The sequence below is a fragment of the Ursus arctos genome, unplaced genomic scaffold, assembly GCF_023065955.2.
Source record: "Ursus arctos isolate Adak ecotype North America unplaced genomic scaffold, UrsArc2.0 scaffold_8, whole genome shotgun sequence".
NCBI classification, from domain to species: Eukaryota; Metazoa; Chordata; class Mammalia; order Carnivora; family Ursidae; genus Ursus; species Ursus arctos.
In genome coordinates this window covers 10,594,737-10,610,806 of record NW_026623100.1, presented here as the reverse complement: position 1 = coordinate 10,610,806, position 16,070 = coordinate 10,594,737, and the positions used below count along the sequence as shown (strand labels likewise).

General features: G+C 45.5%; 1 protein-coding gene and 1 pseudogene across 1 annotated transcript in view; both read right to left on the bottom strand.

Moving 5' to 3' along the window:
* CRACDL (CRACD like) overlaps positions 1–16,070 on the bottom strand; it is a 126,260-nt gene that overhangs the window by 58,906 nt on the left and 51,284 nt on the right. The window lies entirely within an intron of this gene.
* LOC113268436 (60S ribosomal protein L19-like) lies at positions 2,688–14,175 on the bottom strand (annotated as a pseudogene).

Below are 16,070 nucleotides of genomic sequence, written 5' to 3'. Positions count from 1 at the left end.
TAACCAATGAAATGGCTATATTAATGTCAAAAAAACCCCCAGATTTTAAGAGAAAACTGTTACCAGAGATAAATAGAGTATTTCTGTAATGATAAATTTGGTAAATGCATCAGGAAGATAGAAGCGTTATAAACAGGTTTGTACCTAAAACCACAGCCTCAGTATACATGAAACAAAAATTGATAAAACGGAGAGAGACAATTCAATAATAATTGTGGCAACTTCAATAATTGGGGACCTCACTTTCAAAAATGGATAGAACAAATAGGCAGAAACTCAACAATGATGTAAAGGACTTGAGCAAGTGTATAAATCAATTACAATATATTTATACATACATCACTCCATTCAGCAACAAAATACATAGTTGCCTTACCTGCATATAGAGCATTACCCATGATACCATATGGTAGGCCATAAAACAAAACTCAATAAATTTAAAGTGAATTCAAATAAAACACATTCTTCAACCACAATAGAAGTTAGAAATCAAAAGTAGAAAGAATTTGGGGAAATTTACAAATATGCAGAAATTATGCAATGCATTGCTAAATAACCAATCAGGTCAAAGAAGAAATAACAGGCAATATTATAACATACTTTGAGATGAATAAAAACAAAAACACAACACACCAAGACTAGTGAGATACAACTAAAACACTCCCTAAAGGAATTTATACCTATAAACACCTACATAAAAAAGATCTTAAACCAATATCATAACTTACCACCATATGAAATTAGAAAAAGGAGAACAAACTAAACTGAAAGAAAACAGAAGAAAGAACATAATAAGTATTAGAGCAAAAATTAATGGAATATAGAATAGGAAAACATTTTGAAAATCAATGAAACAAAAGTTGATTCTTTAAAAAAAAAAAAGACCAACGAAGTTGATAGACCTTCAGCTAAACTTAATAAAAAGAGAGAAGATTCAAATTACTAAAACCAAAAATGAAAGAGCATCACTACTGATCTTACAGAAATAAGAAGGATAATAAAGGAATATTATGAATAGTTATATTCCCAAAAAAAGATAACTTGGATGAAATGGACAAATTCCTAGAAAGATCAAAACCACTGAATTTGAATCAATAAGAAATAGAAAATCTGACTACACTTACAATAACAAAAGGGACTGAATTAGTCACTTAGAATTTCCCACAAAGAAAAGCACAGGCCCAGATATCTTTACTGTTGCATTCTATCAAACACTTACGGAAGAATTAATTGCAAACTTTCCCTTTCCAAACTGTTCTCCAAAAAAACAACTCATTCTATGAGGCCAGTATTATCCTGAAAGCCAAACCAGACAAAGACATCACAATAGAGGAAAACTATAGACCAATGTCACTTATGAATAGGAACACAAAAATTGTCAAGACAATACTAGCTAATCAAACCCAGCAAATATAAAAGTGGGATTAATGCAAGGAATGTGGGTTGGTTCAATATATGAAAATCAATTAATTTAATGGCTGATTCTTGGCACAGAGACAGCCTACAGCAATTGAAAAAATAAAAACAAACCCCAGCAAATCCTGAAGAAGGGGGAGAATCTGATTTCCAGAGTTAACCACGTTATTAGATTCAAATGTCCAGTTTTGAATCTATCCCTAAAAAAAGACCCAAGGCAGATCTACAGGACAAAGACTTTAAAACAAGTGTCTTAAAGATGCTCAAAGAACTAAAGAAAGATGTGGAGAAAGTCAATAAAGCAATGTATGAACAAAATGGAAAAGTCACTAAAGGAGAAAACCTAAAAAGAAACAAAAATAAATTCTGGAGCCGAGAAGAACAATAACTGAAATGAAAGAGTCACTAGGATTCAAAGGCAGATTTCAGCAGGCAAAATAAAGAATCAGAAAACTTGAAGACAGGTCAATGGAAATTACTGAGTCTGAGGAACAGAAAGAGAAAGGATTGAAGTAAAGTGAACAAAGCATAATGGCACCACCATGTAGACAAACCTATGCATTGTGGGAGTCCCAGAAGGAGAAAAGAGAGAGAGAAAGAAACAGAGAGAATATCCGAAGAAACAGCGACTCCAAAGTTCCCAAATTTGATGACAGACATGGACATAAACATCCAAGGAGTCAATGAACTCCAAACAGGATGAACTCAAAAATACTCACACTGGGATACATTATAATCAGACTGTTGAAGGCCGAAGACAAAAAGACTTATGGAAGCAGCAAGAGAGAAGCAAGTCATCACATACAGGAGATCCTCAATAAAGCAGATTTCTCTCAGAAAGTCTAGCAGGCAGAAGGTAGTGGGCTGATAAAGTCAATGTGCTAAAAGGAAAAAATGTGAACCAAGAACCTTATACGTGGCAAAACTGCCCTTCAAAAGAGAAAGATAAATGAAGATCTCTCCAGATAAACAAAACCTGAGTTCATTACCACTAGATCTGCCCTGCAAGAAATATTTGTTCAAGGGTGTCCTGCAGGTTGGACAAAAAGCACTAGACAGTAATTTGAAGCCCTATGAAGAAATATCTTAGTAAAGGTAAACACATGGGCACATGGGTTTATAACTCCACTTTTTGTTTTCTACATGATTTAAGAGACAAATACCTTTTTTTTTTTTGGCAGATACAGGTTTTTTTTTGTTTTGTTTTGTTTTTTAATGATTGATCTATGTAATTGCTGAGGCCACTATGTACAGACAAAAGAGGGGGAGCTTTAGTTCTTGACCTCTTCCTCCTTGGACAGAGTCATGATAATTTCCTCTTTCCTGGCCTGGAGCCACTCTTCAAGGCACTCATGTGCTTTCTTACTCTTACACCGCAGGCCTCAGCCTGGTCGGCCAGAAGCGTCTTGTGAGCCTTGTCTGACTGTAGCTTATGGATGTATTCCATGAGAATCTGCTTGTTTTTCAACATGTTACCTTCACTTTGAAGTACAGGCTGTGATACACATGGTGGTCAACCTTCCTAGATTCACAGTATCTTCTATGCAGCCATCACAGAATTCTCATCCTCCTCATCCAGGCAACCTTCTTGGTCATCTGAATGCTAGCAGGAGTCTTTCACTCCCCTATGCCCACATGCCTGCCCTTCTGGCGGGGCCAAAGTGCTTTTCTGCCATGGAGTCCAGGAATGGAGAGTCACAGGCTCCCAGAGGATCAGCCCGTCTTTGATCAACTTCTGGATCTGCTGATGGGAGTTGGCACTGGCAATTACATTGGTCTCATTGAGATCCAACGAGACCTTCTTTCTGCCATAATGGAGGACACCGGAGGCAAGCCTCTTCCAAAGCCTGAGCGTACTTAGGGCAGTGGCCACAGTGGTGGAAAGAATGAACTCCAGTCTAATACATTTTTTTATTATTTCTATTTTTTGAAGACAATTAATCTACTTCTTTATTTAAATTCTTTTTAAGTAGGCTTCCACACCCAGTATGGGGCTTGAACTCACAACCCTGAGATCAAAAGTTGCATGCTCTACTGACTGAGTCAGCCACGTGCCTCAATATTTTTTTGTTTTTTTTTTTTTAAGATTTTATTTATTTGAGAGAGAAAGAGACAGCATGCACACAAGCAGAGGGAGAGGCAGAGGGAGAGAGAAAGGGAAAAGTAAACTCTCCATGGAGCAGGGAGCCTGATGTGGGGCTCAATCCCAGGTCCCTGGGATCATGACCTAAGCTTAAGGCAGACACTTAACCAAGTGAGCCATGCAGGTGCCCCACACTAATACATTTTTAAAAAAGCAATTAGTAGTCTAAAATCTCGTAGTGTTGTAGCTTTGGTTTGTAATTCTTTATTTTGTTTTCTGCATTATATAAGAGACTGCTGTATTTTTTTTTTATTGAGACTGTTGTATTTTAAAAAATTATTAGTTTATGTTTCTGGACACACAATGCATAAAGATGTTATTCTGTGACATCAACAACCAAAACATATAGAGACAGACAGGGGAGTGGGGTTTTGTATGTTACTGAAGTTAAGATGGTATAAATCTAAAGTAAAGTGTTATAACTTTAGGATGTTAAATGTTATTCCCATGGGAACCACAAAGAATATAGCTATGGAATATGTACAAAAGGAAAGGAGAAAGGAACGGAAACGTTTCACTACCAAAAAATCAACTAAACACAAAAGAATAGTTATGCATGGATAAAAAATCTGTAAGATATAGAAAAAAATAGCAAAATGACAGAAGAAAGTTTTTCCTTGTCATCCTTAAAAGGAAGGCAATTCTGCAATATGTTACAACATGGATGAACCTTGAGGACATTTTGCTAAGTGAGAAAAGCCAATCACAAGAAGACAAATGCTGTATGATTCCACTAGTCAGAAGAGTCAAAATCAGAGAGACAGAGAGTAGAATGGTGGTTTCCAGGGGCTTGGGAGAGCTATAATGGGGAGTGACTGTTTAATGGGAACAGACTTCCTGTTTTGCAAGATGGAAAGCATTCGGAAGATGGATGGTGGGGATGGCTGCGTGAGAGTATGAACGTACTCAATCCCACTGAACTGCACACTCAAAAATGGTTAAGGCGATAAATTTGCTGTTGTATTTTATAACAAAAAAAGAAAAAGAGTGCACACAGAAACTTGTTCACCAATGTTCACAGCATCATTATTTATAATAACCAAAAAGTAGAAATAAGCCAAATGTTCATCAACTGATGAACAAATTAAAAAAATGTGGTATATACATATAATGGAATATTATTCAGCCATAGAAAGGAATGAAGTACTGATTCATGCTACAGTATGGATCAACCTTGAACACTATGCTGGTGAAAGAAGCCGACCCAAAAGACCACCACCTCTGTGAAATATCCAGAATAGGCAAATCCCTAGAGATGGAAAGTAGATTAGTGTTTGCCTAGGGCTGGGGAGTGGGGTGCTGGAGGAAGAGAAGTGGAGGGGAAGTGACTGCTAATGGGCATGACGTTTCTTTTGGATGAGATGAGTATGTTCTAAAATTAGATTATGTTCATAGTTGCACAACTCTATAAATATTCTAAAGCCTGTTGACAGCACACTTTAAACAGGTGAAGTTTATGGTATATAAATTATATGTCAACAAAGCTCCTCGATTAAAAAAAAAAGTGTTACCAGAAAAAAAAAAAAGGGTGAGATAAAGAGCTTTTTGGAACAGAATATGTGATACAATTTGTCTCCAGCAACCCCACACTAAAACAAATACTGAAGGCAGAAGGATATGATCTCAGATGGAAGCTTGGAGATGTGTGTAGGAACCAAGAGCAATATACATGCGGATAAATCTGAGTATGGACAAGAGGGGTGGGCAGTCTGGATTTCAGCCAGAGGCCCTGTGCACAGATGGCACAAATGTGTGCCCTGGCCCTGCTCTCTCTTCGCACAACGTTCTATTTCTTTCCAGCCCAGGGCCTTTGCAGATGCTGTTCCCTCTGCTTGAACATGCTCTTCCCTGCCCTCATACCCTACTTTTTTCTTATTAACTCCTACTTATCCTCAATTCTGTTTCCTCGAGAAGACTGATGTGCCCCTGCAGGATGACCCAGGACCTCCCACAATGCATCTCCTGTTCGCAGCACTTGCCAATTTTAATCATTATCTGTGTTTGCATGACTCTCTGATCCAGTTCTGCTCTATAGATTTAAGCCTGCTTACATTCCCTATACATTTAATCAATTTTTCCTTTTCTTGGGGAAAAAGACGAAAATAAACTGTGACTTAACTATTGTTCTCTAGTGAGTCACACCAGGATCTGCCTGTACCTTTTTTAGAAAAATAAGTTTCACGTTACTGAGGCAAATGGAATGTGTAATGCTCGCAAAGTTCCTGTGAGAAATCTCTCTTCAAAAATTGTGGCAGTTCAGTGATTCATGATAGATATTATTATCCTCCAGTGCAGAGGACCTGACCACTGCACCCACCCCAGAGTGACAGAGGTGTCAAGGCTGGACTCATCACAGCCATTTCTCTGACACCTAGATGTGTGTGTGAAAAACCTTTTCTATCTACCTGTCAGAAAGGACGGGAGGCGGGTAGGAGAGAAAGGGATAGATCCACTTTGACATTTGGGAAAAAAGAAAGCCAAGAAGTTTTATGAGCAAAGGGCTGAAACCAGAGAACTCAGATACTGAGTCACAGTGCTGTGAGTGGAGCAGGAGGGGAGAGTAAAGGAACACACTGGGTGGTCAGTTTTTGAAGTTTCCAGTATCCTGTAATTGTTTATCTTATGAAACACTAAAATTCGGCTTGGCCTAGAGAAGCAAGTCATCCCATATCAAAGCTTGAAGACTAACTCCTTGAGGATAAGGAACGTGCACCAGCAGGGTACCGCCACACAGCAGGTGCTCAATAAACACTGCTGAATGGATGACTGACTGAATGAACGAATGAATGAACCAGAGCCACTTATAACACTTGCTAGACGAAAGAATCACCTCCTGATAAAAATGAGACAGCATCAACTACCCAGTCAATTCCCAAGGCCACCTAACACTCCACTTCGCTAAACTATGTCACACTCCTTCAGTCTGAGCTCTGCTTGTCCATGGTCTTCCTTGAGACGTCACTTGGGCACAACGATGCAGAGCTGAAGTTCAGTGGCCTTCAGGAGTGAAGGAATATGGACGCAGAGGACGTCCCTGCTCCAGATGCCTTGTCCTCATCCTCGGGCTTCCCTTTGGCTATGGGCTGGGCAGGAACAGTGAGGAATTCTGGAAAGAATGAGGCATTGGGCCACAGTTCACTGGGCTGTTTCTTTGCAAAGAAACGATGAGTTTCTTTGCAAAGAAACGACGAGTTTCATTCAAACTCCGTCACCCACAAGCTAAACAGCACAGTTTGTAAGTCTATAAACAAGTATCTCGTCTTAGATAACCTATGCCATTTTCTGAAATTTACATAACAGTTTGTTTCATTGTATTCTGAATCCTCGAAAATGGGCAAACTGAGAAGCTACTTAGCTGGGAATGCATATGGTGCTGTGTACATATGGAGACACGCACACATGAGCCTGTGCTCACACACGAAGCCTAAGCCTCCATGACTCATCCTCAATAAAACTTCAGTCTCACACTGCGTGCAGGACAGCTCTCACGGGAGGAACCTGTTCTTACACATCCAGAAGTGGATGTCTGCTTATGAGATTTGAAGAACACTAGTTTAGACATTCTCGGGTTATTAAAGTGAAAAGAATTCTATTAGAGACTTCTACAAAACTATCATTTCAAAAATAGGTAAGCATAAGAACCTCAAACTTTGTAACCTTCATGTGGATATCGTATTTGCACAATTCTTGGGAAAACAGAATATAAATTCACTCTAATGCCTGGGGTGTCTTGCCAAGATGCTGTGTAACTCAGAAGCTTTCATCTTGGAGGGAGAGCTGTCCCTTGTGCAGGTGGCTACACACACATCTGGCAAATGGGACACTGGAACCCAGGGCACAGGGAAGCTTTCCTGGGTCATGTTTAACTTCATCAGTTTGCTGAGACAATAAACTCCCCATTTTTTAAAAAAAGATTTTATTTATTTGAGAGAAACAGAGAAAGAGAGAGACAGAGGGAGAGAGAGAGAACACCCACGAGGTGCACGAGCAGGGGGAAGAGCAGCAGAGGAGAAGCAGACTCCCCGCTAAGCAGAGAGCCCGATGTGGGGCTTGATCCCAGGACCCAGAGATCATGACCCGAGCGATGTCAGACACGTAACTGACTGAGCCACCCAGGCGCCCCAATAAACTCCCTCCTTCAGTGGACATATACCAAAAATAATGACGCAAGGAAGTTCTTCCAGCTTAATTTATCTAGGATGTTACATGAGTGATTGGCATTTCTGCAGCGCGGCAGATGCAGAGCTGAGATTTTTTCTGTGTTTGGTAGGAAGTCATGCTCCAAGGGCTATTAATAAGGAGACATAACACCACCCCTCATTCTGGCCCACTCAAAATAGGCAGACTCAGACACTGAGGTTGAATAATTATCAGTAAAAAGGTTTTATGAAACAAGAACAATGATGAGGACTTCCATGCACAGGGCTTTACACAGCACAAAGGCCTGGGTTCACAAGGAATGCTAAACTGCTGGGTTACTGTCCCTTGGTAACAAAAGAAGAGAGTGTGGCTCAGTGGGGTGGACCCTCTGCCCCCAAGTCCCTGAGCGTCCGCCACATTGTCAAGATGTGTGCTGCCAAAGGGGCACCATCTACATTCCAAGACCATCCAACCAGCCCAAGTGATGTGACAATTGCCTGGACCGACAGATGCTGCCTTACTGAGAAATCTCCATCCGGTGGACAAGACAGACGCCTCGCTTATCCTGAGCAAATGAAGCTCTGTCAGGCCAGTGCTCTGCTTGCTCTGTGATGCACTGAGAGCCACACAGCTTCAGAAATGCAGCCAGTGGCAGCAGGGCAGCCCCACAGCCCAGTCTGCCCGCTGAGACAAGCCCCTGCTGCTGAGTCTCGAAGGACAGGAATAATACTAGTGGTCTTTCCCTCTGGCCTCTGCTATCTTCCCACCACCCAAAGTGTATAGACGGTGCCACGTGGATCCAAGTTTCAGGTGTGACACAGGAAGAGTAAAATGCTCTGTTTTCCGGACCCTCTACTCCTCTCCCTTCCTTTCATTCCCCCCTCCACTTCCCCTCCCTGCTCCCCTCTCTCTCGGTATATGCATGTGCCACAGAGAAAAACAGTCCACACAATCCGAGGAGATAAATTAATGTCTGTAATGAAGGAGGTCATCAACATACTAGAAAACATGACAACAGATGCTGAAGGTCTGTCCTTTTGCCCCGGGAGAATGGCAGTGTGGCACCCCCGACCACACCCCGCAATCTCTCTGTGCTCTGGCCTGAGGCACTGCTAAAAGGAAGCCACCCTCTGGCTGCTGAGTAAGTCTCCCGCACTTTCATCCTGCTGGAAGCCAGCTGCAGGCAGAGGAGAGGGGCCTCGCCTGTCCCATCCCCACATCCCGCGGTGGTTGAGGGCCCTTGGGATGCCACTGGGTGCTGATCCAGAGCCGTCTTCCGTCTCCCCAAGCAGCCTCCCTGGGCCGGGCCACACCCCCACCTCCCCAGCCACAAGGCAGTGGGGTCTCTGCCAACTGCAGCCACTGCTGAGGCCCTGCGAGCCCCCAGGCAGGTGTGAAACACACAGCAGCAAAAGCTAAGAAACATATGCACCTGCTTCTTTCTCTCCAAGCCGGGAAGGCCTGACATGGCAGGAAGCTGGTCTGGAGCCGGCACCTGCCTCCCTCTAAGTGGAGTCGCTGCTAAATTGCTGAGGATGAAAAATCACAAACTGGGGCTTTGTTTCACTGGGCTCACCAGAGAGGCGGGCAGAGGGCAACGACGGGCTAAGGCTGCGTTTTCCATCTGGATAGGGGCTGGTCCCAGGAAGAAATGAGATCCAATGCCAAAAAAACCCCAAGCGGATTCTGAGTCTAACACAGCCAAGTCCTATGCCTCCTTCTCGTTCCAGCACCAGGAACACTTGGCACGGCCTGCCCTCCTTCAAGTGTGCCCGCTACCTGCAGAGCGAGGGGCCACTGCTGGGGACACATTCGTCTCTGCCACGGGACATGGGCTCCTTAGCTTTGGCTTTCTTGTCCTTTTTCTTAAAGACCCATCATGTTATCCCAGGTCTGTGATAGGTTTTGCGGTCTGTATTCCTGGGACCTTCCAAATGCCTGTGATAGTGGGGCACCTGCTCATCCCCTCCCCGCGGCAGTGACAGGATTCCCAGCACCCCCTGCTAGAGACCACACCTGGAAGGTGCACAGACCATACCACTGGAGAAAGCACCAATTGCATCCTGCTTGGCGAGGCTCCCCAGCCTCTCCCAGCACAATGCCACCCTCCCTGGTGATGTCTTCTCTGATATCTGCAGCTGAGCCACTTAGGAGTGATAGACCCTGCAGCCCAGCTTCACAACACCACCTGCCTCAAGTTCGTCCAGCGTCTAAGGGCTGCTTAACCAGGACAGTCAGCAGTTTCCAGGCAACGTCTGGAGGGTTGGCAGAATACTCTAGATGACAAGTGTGATTCTGTATTATCACTGAAACCAAGGAGCAAGCGGGCAGCAGGGGGTGGAGGTGACTTCTGAAGATGGTTCTAAGAAAGTCCTAGCTTGCTTTTCTGTTTTTCAAAATGCATCTGTATAAAGTTCTAGTCAGATGGTTCATAATTTAAACAATAAAGCATGAGCCGTGTATGTGATGGCGAGAAAAGAAAGCAGTCAGTTTAGAGAACTTGGGAAACAATCGCCAAGAGCTTTGAAGGTTTTTATATATACTTGCCTTTGTGCACTTTAGAGGCTGAAGGCCCCCTGCCTCGATGCTGGCAGGAGGAGTCAGCTGCTAAGGGTTCAGCCTTCTTCCGGAAGAGAGACAACAGGCTGGCAGGATCCCATAGGCGGTTCAGGGGCCCATGGGATAGAGTGAACTACTGAAGGGTCAGGGACGGCCTCAAGGCTGATGTCTCTGAGGTCCCAGCTAGCAACACTCCCCCAGAGGCACGAGCTGGTCAAACCCAGCATGACCCCCAGCAGCAACCCACTCCTGCTCGAGGCCGGCCTCCACCAGCTACACGGAGCTCTGAGCCCACACCGCTGCCACCTGCTACGGCCTGCCCTATCTCAGGGTCATGGTGTTGGATGTCCCAGGGACCAAGAGGTACACTGAGGGGCAGGAGAGGAAGATGCACTCCAGGCCGCTCTCACAGGCACCTCTGTACCACCTCCCAGTGTGTGCTCCATGGCACGGTTTGGACATCTTAAACCTCTGCTCAATTTCAAGAAAAATGTTCAGGAATTTCCTTTCTTAGATGCTCTCTTTGCCCTTCTTTGCAGTGCCCAAGCCATACAACCCTTGGGACATGGGAGAACCAAACCGAAAGGCCAGTAACACCCCTGGTACATTGCTATTACAACGGAGTCTATAAACCCCAACAGAAAATCTTTTATGCAAGGAAATCAAAGGGATTTGTGTCAGGGCCCTGGACTCATTTTATTCAGAGGGAAGAGAATAAAGCAGGTCCCAGGTCCCAGATGGCTTATACCTTCTTCCATTGAATGCTCACAAACCTCTCTGAATGAAACAGCACATCTCATCTTTTTGCAGGTGAGAAAAAGGATCAGAGAAGTTAAGCAACCAGTCCAAGGTCACTAAACCAGAAAGCGGAAAATCTGACCCCCAGATCAAAGCCTGTACCTCACCCAAGTGTGAGCTCTTCCCCCTGAGAGCAACCGCCTCTTAAGAAGTGCAGGCCAAGGGTTCGAGTTCTGGTCACGCTACCTCCTCTCTGGGCTGACAACCTGGCAGCGCGCATCCACAGCCCTCAACAGCTTTTCTGACCCACTAACTGCACTTCTGGGAATCTGCCGTCCGGAGCTCATCAAATATCCTGGGAGCAGGGCACAGCAGCACCCGGGGACGTTCCAAAGGCTCGGCAGCCGGAGACTGGTTACGGTGTTGGGACGCTGCCGTATGAGGGAATGCTAGGTAGTCCCCCCAAATCGCGGTACACGAAAATACTGACTGACACGGAGAATGCCCACAGTAGGCTGCAGCGGGGGAAAAGTGGCCGAGAGCAGGGCTTCCACACGCGGCTCTGCGGACCCGCCATCTGAAGGCCTCCTAGCACGGATTCTGCTTAAGGAAGTCTGCGGTGCGGCCGGCGAGTCTTGTACTTCCACCATGTCCCCAGGTGATGCCAGTGATGCTGTCCACGGACCCTCCTCGGACGAGCACTGTGCTATCAAATTGTGTGTGCAGCAAAACCCATTATTTTTTCAAGTCTCTGCGTGCATAAGAGGAATACAGGCAGGACCACAAAGGCATGTGACCTGCAGTTATTTCTGGGTCACGTAATTGTATGTATTTTAAGCTTTCCTTTTGTGCTTTTCTAGGTTTTGCAATTTTTCTGATGGAACCTGTATTTTGTTCATAACTAGGAGAAGCTCCAATAGTTTCTTTTGAAGACAAGGCAGGAGGCTGTAAGGAGACCCAGACTCGGGGCCTTCCTTCCCTGAGGCTGGGTCTCTGGATGTGGCAGCCCGTGGAGGAGGGGCAGGGGCTGGGGCAGCTTGTGGGCACGAGTGCCTGCCCAGGGCCGGGCACACTGCGGGATCTCAGCTGCTAGAACCCTGAGCTCGTTTGTGACAGGCCGTTTCTGTCCTTCCCAAGGTACTCTCACACTTGTTCCCCGCGTCTCCACGCCATTTCTGTGTCCGAGCTGGAGGACAACTACCACTGTGGAGCCTGCGGAGCGCAGCACAGCAAGGAAGGCAAGGCTCTCGGCCAAGGCTGCCAGGCGCGTCCATGCGGGCTGACCCGCAGGGAGCTTGTCATGGGACCACTGCCTCTCACGTTCCTCTGGCAGGCCCCTCCCATAGGGACGACCACACTGTGCTCTGCCCTCCCCTCCGGACAGCCCTGGAACAGGGATGCAGAACTGGGGTCCCTGAGGGCCTGCCAGGAAGCCGGCTGGGGAAGACCCCAAGTGACCTATGCCACTGAGCCTCTCTGTGCCTCTGGAGCTGCCCTCATGCCCTCTTGGGATGTTAGAGACTTCACAGTGTGCTTTTCCTCAAGTATGATTTTGAACATTCGGGCTGTTTAAACATCAGTAGAAAAGATGTGTTCACTATCAATAAATTCTTTGCAGCCACAGAAGCAGTCAAACCAAACAATTAAGAACCCCAAAGCTTGACAGAGCATTTAAATTACTTAGAGTAGCCGTTTACAAGGGTCAGAAATGAGTTCAGTAACTCCAAGATCGCCCCTTGCTGTGTGCTGTCCAGAGGTAGCCTTTACGAAGTGGTAAGTGTGACGTTTGTGTCTGTTACTTGCTTACTAACCCAAAGTGACATTATAAAGAACCCAAGAGCCATCAATTACACTGATTTTAACCAAAACCAAAACGAAAACCCCCAAAACACCACCACTCCAGAAAGCGTAGCTGTAGGTCATGTTGCCACACTGGCAGTTTTTTCGCAGTTGCTTCCGGTTGAACACAACTCTGTGGAAACTGCAAAATGACACCCGAGGGCAGGACCCTCGCTGAGAATCAGGAGGCATTCTGCACAGGCTGCTGGCAGAAGTCCCCCCGCCTCGGGCCACTTGGGGCTGGTCACCCTCTGCATGTCCTGGCCCATCCTCCCAACTCCCAGGGATGCAAGTAAAAGTCCCTCCGCTCTGCCGAGGAAGGTCCCTGCTCTCTCTGACAGAGGGAAGAGGGGAAAGCCCCAGCCAAGAGGGACAACGCAATAAAGAACGGAGCGAGCCCAGGAGAGTGAGCTGCTACCCACTCATGCTGTCAGACGGAAGGCCCTGGGCCAACCTCACTTAAGGACACTGTGGCCTAAGAATTAACACACAGACACAGATGATTCAATGTGGGGCAGGAAGAATCGCCAGGAGCGCCACACTGTAAAGGATTAGGAGAATGGGCTTTGGCTGTGCTGATGGAAGGAAAGAGGTGCAAGTATCTTCATTTATAAAAAATGTTTTAAAGTAGACATAGCGGGAACCAGGTAGCCAAGGAAATGACCCACTTGCCCCTGGTAGGCTTGCACTTTGGAGAGCCGGTTAGGTAGTGGCTGCAGCCGCCAAGGATTTGCCCTCAGGCGCAAGCATGGCACCTTTTGTCACCACACAAATGTGGCCTGCTGGCCTGTTCACTTGCCTCCAGGTCAGTTCTCAGATTTTCCATCAGCCAGCTTGATCCTGGGTTAAGCCACGAGCCCCAAAACTAGCTTCCTGTTTTTGAGAGCGAAAGCCAGAATGCTCCAGGGATCTCTCCGAATTGGAGACCATTCAGGATTGGAGTTAGATGCGAAGATTTGAGGAAAGTAAAATTACTGAAAACAAATCCTAGTTCTGGACTTGTTTGCCTTTGTTTTCTTGAATTGTGTAAGGATATGGCTAATCTTATTTTAATGCCTTTACTGGTCTAAAATAGCCTTGTTAGCTTAGCTATTAAAACAGTATTGACTTAGTTTTTAAGTTAACTTAAAAAAACAGCTGATTTAGACAACCAGTACAAATGCACTGCACAGCACAAATCTGTTAAATTACTTTTCACAGTTTTCCCATTCTGTTACAAGCTGCTGACGTTCCTTACTGAACACGGCGTCGGCCCGGACACCGAGCTCAGGAAGGGCCAGGCTACGTGGGATGCGGCTTTGTGTCCCCAGCGCTGAGGGCTGTGTCAGAGTCCAATGCATGGTTACTGACTTACATGAATGCCTTGGAAGCCTCATTTTTAAAGTGATCATGAACCACAGTTTCTGCTTTTTGAACTACTTCGTTTTTACCATCACAAGGAGAGAGAAGGGGGAACGGCAACACGGGCCACACTCGTGGCCACTCTACCACCGCTTGCCCTTGGCGCACGTCAATAATCAAGCACAGCATCATTCTCAGCACTGCTCCCCACAGAGGACTCCGGGAAGCTACTGCCAGTTGCTCGGGGCAGCCGCACCGCGGGCAGGAATGGCGGTACATGTACAGAACGCTTCGAGCCTTGGCTCAACCGCTACCTAGCTACTAACTGGCTGAATGACTTGGAATGAATCATTTCCCTCCCTGGGCCTCAGTCTCCATTATGACAGGAGTGGTTTAGACTCATATCTGCTCTCGAAGAGACCATTAAATTACTCCTGAAAAATAAGGTCTGTAAAATTGGCACAAATTTCTTTTTCTGTGAAGATGTGTTAGTCAGCCAACACATAAAACCCGTTCGAGCTGAGGACAACGTATAGTGAAAATACATTTTGTTTTCTTTTCCTTAAAACATTTTATTTATTTGTCAGAGAGAGAGAGAGAGCGCATGAGAAAGAGGGAAGGGCAGAGGCAGAGGGAGAAGCAGGCTCCCCACTGAGCAAGGAGCCCGATGCAGGACTCGATCCCAGGACCCTGGAATCATGACCTGAGCTGAAGGTAGACACTTAACTGACCGAGCCACCCAGATGCCCCAAAAATACATTTCCTACACCGAGTTCTCAAAGTACTGCTTGTTTGTGATCCAGAAATGGAAGCAGAGTGGTAAAGCCACCCCCCCCCCCGTGGAGACGTGGCACACCTGCAGGGAATTCCTGCTCTTCACCTCCCCCACTCGTCAGCAACTTCCACCACCACCCGGGGCCCTGGGAAATCTCTGTGCTTGTCGGGCACCCCGCATCCTTCCTGGGAGCCGATCACCACATTCTTTCTTACACATCTCTGCTCCTGGACCTTGTGCTTCCTGAGGGCAGAGACGAGCTCTTTTCATCTCTGTAGCCTTCACACCTACACACAGTAAGTGCTTGGTAAATGTGTTCTGAATGAGGGAAACTTACCACTGGTGCACCTAAAATCCAAGGGCAGGGTGCGTCAGTAACAAATCCATAACCACTTACAATAAGGTCTTTCATTTTGTTAACTTTCTTTGGAGTGTCTAAGAAAAATATTCTCAAATAGTTGATTTTATTTCAGCCATTTGGTAAGATTCTCTGACAAAGTGCTCCTGTGTGATTCAGATGTGGGGGCTGGCTGGGTTTGACATAAATATCTTCCTATGCTGTAATCTAGAGACATCACGCTTGGCGAATAAGGACATGGAGCAATGTGAATGTACATTTGGCTGGTTACGTGAAGATATCTAATATCCCAAGTTATTCCAGCCTCTATTTTGAAAACCTTTAAAAAGCAGCAAAATCCCCGTTTTCTGAACTATTTCCATGGGATTTGGGTGTAGTACAAAGAGGCCCCACAACATTTAGCAATTAATGACTTTTGCAATCTCATGGGTCATAGTTGGCTTCCTCAATTAGACTATGAATTCTTTGAGGACAATACCAATAAATCTGATTATTTCTGTATATCCCAAGGTGCCAAGTGTGCAGCAGGTGCTTAATAAAGGCAGAGTGATGAACACAGTGCAACATACAAACCATGTACTCCTCCTGTTGGCCAGGGTCATTTGCAGACACAGGACAAAACACAGTGCTCGAGTCATGATGGGAGAATGGCACGTATTCTTTACTTGGCTAATGCTCAGGAAAGTGACCACAGAAAGGCTCACCTGCTCACCTTGCTCACCCGGCAAGACTTTGTGAACAAGTGAGAACACTGCGGATTT